At 37.0% G+C, this 5,346-nt stretch overlaps 1 pseudogene; it reads left to right on the top strand.

Moving 5' to 3' along the window:
- Window positions 1-4,344: 4,344 nt before the first annotated feature.
- LOC108521489 (protein FAM133B pseudogene) lies at window positions 4,345-5,108 on the top strand (annotated as a pseudogene).
- The last annotated feature ends 238 nt before the right edge of the window (window positions 5,109-5,346 follow it).

Below are 5,346 nucleotides of genomic sequence, written 5' to 3'. Positions count from 1 at the left end.
TAAAGTGCAACCAACAAGTACTATTCAGCCATATGCTAACTTCATTTATGACCTTTTTAAGTTAACACCTGGTTTAAATGAAATATTCAAACTGATATTTTTACACAGTCAGGAAAGTGCTAGGAGGAAGAAGGATGTTTGGAGCCCAAATACCTAAAATAATTCTACCAATTCTAGCCTTGTGTTATAAGCAAACAGTAATTCTGGCTATAGTCAGATACTATTTCTGCAGTGAAGCACTATTATTTCAAAAATTTATGCAAAACATAAAATAAATTTTCAAGTATTAAAAATAATTGCACTCTACAAATTACTGTTATCTTATGGTATATGGGACAGGGTGTGTGGTCCAAATAAGAGACTTGAGATCTCTGATGAAACACTACTGTCCGTCAAAAAAGAATTGTGAAATATTTTACTTATGTGTACAATGTGGATAACTGTGCTTCTGAAAAGTACTGTATATTACACAAATCCTTAATGCATACAACTAAAAATTCTCAAAAATTTACTTGTCACAGTAAATATAAATTTTAACTGATAAGTAATTTGAAACTTTCAGAGAAAACAGCAGGATTTTTATTTTAATAATCTGGCAAATTGGGCCTGGCGCGGTGGCTCAAGCCTGTAACCCCAGCACTTTGGGAGGCCGAGACGGGTGGATCACGAGGTCAGGAGATCGAGACCATCCTGGCTAACACAGTGAAACCCCGTCTCTACTAAAAAAAACCCAAAAAACTAGCAGGGCGAGGTGGCGGGCGCCTGTAGTCCCAGCTACTCGGGAGGCTGAGGCAGGAGAATGGCGTAAACCCGGGAGGCAGAGCTTGCAATGAGCTGAGATCCGGCCACTGCACTCCAGCCTGGGCGACAGAGCGAGACTCCATCTCAAAAAAAAAAAAAAAAAAATCTGGCAAATTATCAAATTTAGCATTATCTCATTACTAATCTGTCTCAGCCAAACTGATATGCAGAAAACTTTATAAGTTTTTGTTTTGTTATTGAAAACCAGCAGAAGACAAGGATGCTCTCTCACCACTCCTATTCAACATAGTATTGGAAGTCCTGGCCAAAGCATTAAGCAAGAGAAAGAAATAAGAGCATCCAAGTAAGAAGAGAGGAAGTCATGTTATCCCTGTTTGCAGATGGTATGATTCTATATCTAGAAAACCCCATAGCCTTGACTCAGAAGCTCCTTAAGGTTATAAACAACTTTAGCAAAGTCTCAAAACACAAAATCAATGTACAAAAATTACTAGCATTTCTATACACCAAAAATTATAAAGCCAAGCCAGGCACGGCGACTCACACCTGTAATCCCAGCACTTAGGGAGGCTGAGGCAGGCAGATCATGAGATCAAGAGTTCAAGACTAGCCTGACCAACATGGTGAAACCTGTCTCTACTAAAAATACAAAAATTAGCCAGGCGTGGTGGCACGTGCATGTAATCCCAGCTACTCAGGAGGCTGAGGCAGGAGAATCGCTTGAACCCGGGAGGTGGAGGTTGCAATGAGCTGAGATTACACCACTGCACTCCAGCCTGGCCAACAGAGTGAGACTCAGTCTCAAAAAATAAAAATAAATAAATAAATAAATAAATAAATAAATAAAATTATAAAGCCAACAGCCAAATCAGGAATGGAATCCCATTCACAACTGTCACAAGAAAAGAAAAGAAAAAAGAAAGAAAACCTAGAAATACAGCTAACCAAGAAGGTGAAGGTGAAAGAGCTCTACAATAAGAGCTACAAACACTGCTCAAATAAATCAGAGATGACACAAACAAATTAAAAAAACTCCAAGGTCATGCATTTAACAAATCAGTATTATTAAAATGGCCATACTCGTGGTGGTTCAGGCCTGTAATCCCAGCACTTTGGGAGGCCGAGATGGGCGGATCACGAGGTCAGGAGATCGAGACCATCCTGGCCAACACGGTGAAACCCCATCTCTATTAAAAAATACAAAAAACTAGCCGGGCGAGGTGGCGGGCGCCTGTAGTCCCAGCTACTCAGGAGGCTGAGGCAGGAGAATGGCGTAAAACCCGGGAGGCAGAGCTTGCAGTGAGCCAAGATCCGGCCACTGCACTCCAGCCTGGGTGACAGAGCGAGACTCCGTCTCAAAAAAAAAAAAAAAAAAAAAAGGCCATACTACCCAAAGCAATTTACAGATTCAATGCTATTCCTAACAAACTAACAAAGTTCTTCACAGAACTTTTTAAAAAAAGACTGAATAGCCATGAAAATCCAAAGCAAACAGACCAACGCTGGAAGTATCACACTACCCGACTTCAAACTATACTATAGTATAGACTTCAAACTATACTATAGTAATCAAAGTGGCATGGTATTGATACAAAAACAGAAACACAGGCAAGTGAAACAGCATAGAGAGTCCAGACACCTACAACCATCTGATCTTTGACAAAGCTTAACAAAACATGCAATGAATAAAGAACTTCCAATTTAATACATGGTGCTGGAAGAACTGGCTAGCCATATGCAGAAGATTGAAACTGGACTCCTTCCTTACACCATATACAAAACTCAAGATGAATCAAAGACTTAAATGTAAATTCCATAACTAAACCCTGGTATACAACCTAGGCAATATCATTCTGGACATAGAGAGAGGCAAAGATTTCATGACGAAGATGCCAAAAGCAATTGCAATGAAAGCAAAAATTGGCAAATGGGGTCTAATTAAACTAAAGAGCTTCTGTAAAGCAAAAGATACTACTGACAGAGTAAACAGACAACATACAGAATGGGAGAAAATTTCTGCAAACTATGTATCTGACAAAGGTCTAATATTCAGAATCTATATGGAACTTAAATCTACAAGAAAAAAACAACTCCATTAAAAAGTGGGCAAAGGAGATGAACACTTTTCAAAAAAAAAAAAAAAAAAGATATACATGCAGCCAACAATCATTTTTAAAAAGCTCAACATAACTGATCATTAGAGAAATGCAAATCAAAACCACAATGAAATATCATCTTACACCAGTTGGAATGGCTATTACTAAAAAGTCTGAAAATAACAAAACAAAACGCTTATACACTGTTGGTGGGAGCGTAAACTTGTTCAAACATTGTGGAACACAATGTGGTGATTTCACAAAGACTGAAAAACAGAACTGCCATTTGACCCAGCAATCCCATTACTGGGTAAATACCCAAAGAAATATAAATCATTCTATCATAAAGACACATGCACACATATGTTCACTGCAGCACTATTTACAATAGCAAAGACATGGAATCAACCTAAATGTCCATAAATAGTAGACTGGATAAAGAAAATTAGTAACCTATATGCCATGTATTATGATGCAGCCATAAAAAAAATGAGATCATGTCCTTCACAGAAGCATGGGTGGAGCTGGAGGCCATTATCGTTATCTGCTAATGCAGGAACAGAAAACCAAATACTGCATTTCCCTAAGTGGGAACTAAATGAGAACACATGGACACACAGAGGGGAAAAATAGAGTGGGGTGCCTGCTGGACAGTAGACAGCAAAAGGATGGAGAGAATCAGAAAAATAACTAATGTGTACTAAGCTTAATACCTGGGTAAATAATCTGTACAACCAACCAACCCCCATTACACGAGTTTACCTATATAAAACCTGCACATGTACCCCTGCACTTGAAATAAAAAAAAGAAAAAATAATAAAGCTGAATTTATTTTAAGAAGGTATATAAAAATCATGCTGGATATTAAAGCAACATTCATGTATGGTGCTTATTAATTCTTCAAAGATTCGATAAACAGCAAAAAGTTCTATTTTCAGATATGTGGCAGCCAGGAAAAAAATTTCTCTCATAGCAACTACTATGGCATAATAAAACTAAATGGTCTTCATAGTAATCTAAAATCTAATTAATATAAAATGTAAAATAATCTCATATTTTGACATAATTTTAATCAGTCTTAAAATATAATACATAAAGTGCCTCTAAACTTTAAAAAAAAGAAGCATAACTCAGTCATTCTGAATTTAGATATCTGTTGCTTTCAAAGATAAAATTCAACGTAATTACATACAGTATTTAAAAGAAAATTATAGGGGGAAGTGACAGGAGGACCTGCAGCAGGCCCGCTTTGGCCTTCTCTCCGGCCTGGTTTCCCTCTGTGTGTGACTGTGCGCTCAGCCCAGCACCATGGGGAAGTGGGACAATCACGTGGTACTGCCAAAATTACGACATGACACCAAGGGAATTAGAATGAGATCAATATTGTTAAAAACAAAAACCTGAAACCAGTTAAATTTAACAAAGGTTATTTGAACAAGAAAATGATTCTAGAACTGGAGGAAGATGTTCTACATCCTGGACTACATGAACCCAATAGCAATGGCGAGATCAAGGGGTCCAATCCAGTCTTCAGGGCCAAAAATACCGGATTACTTGAATCGACCAAGGCCTACCTGGGAAGAAAAGAGCAACTAGAAGAGGAAAAGAAAGGCTCCAAGACTTTGGCTGAATTTGAAGAAAAAATGAATGAGAACTGGAAGAAAGAACTAGAAAAACACAGGGAGAAATTGCTAGGTGGAAGTGAGAGCTCATCAAAAACAAACAAACAAAACAAACAAACAAAAAAAAAAACAAAAAAAAAAAAAAAAAAAAAAAAAAAAAAAAAAAAAAAACAAAGAAAAAAGAAAAGAATAAATCTGGCAGGTATTCATCTTCTTCATCAAGCTCTAATTCTTCCAGCAGTTCTTCTGATTCTGAAGATGAGGATAAGAAACAAGGAAAATAGAGAAAGAAAAAGAACCGTTCACATAAATCTTCTGAAAGCTCCATGTAATAAACTGAATCAGACAGTAAGAATAGTTTAAAAAAGAAAAAGAAGTCAAAAGATGCAACTGAGAAAGAAAAGGACATTAAAGGACTCAGCAAAAAGAGAAAGATAAATACTTAAGATAAAACTTTATCATCCAAGTCCTTGTCAGAATCACAGTATATTGAGGAGGTATGAGCAAAAAAGAAGAAAAGCAGTGAAAATGAGAAAAGCAACAGAAAAAAGAAAAGAAGCATAAGAAACACAGTAAGAAGAAGAAAAGAAGGTTGCTAGTTCAAGTCCTGACTCACCACAACATTAAGAAAAATCAGGATTCCCTTATAAAGAAAGTGCAATGTCTGAGGAAATTTTAACTGTGAAAACTACAACATATTTACTAAAATGCACGAATTTTCTTGTTTTTAGAATTATTCCTGGACTATTCAGTAGCCACTCAGATGCCACTGTGTGAAAGGGCCATAAATGTTGCCTGCTGCTTGAACATCTATTTTTTCCTCTTCCAGTGCTTCATAACTCTGGGAGATAATACTCTGCAGTCA

This window comes from Rhinopithecus bieti, unplaced genomic scaffold, assembly GCF_001698545.2.
Source record: "Rhinopithecus bieti isolate Rb0 unplaced genomic scaffold, ASM169854v2 scaffold_61346, whole genome shotgun sequence".
Lineage (NCBI taxonomy): Eukaryota > Metazoa > Chordata > Mammalia > Primates > Cercopithecidae > Rhinopithecus > Rhinopithecus bieti.
The sequence above is the reverse complement of the archived record's forward strand: the minus strand, read 5'-3'. Positions and strand labels throughout refer to the sequence as shown.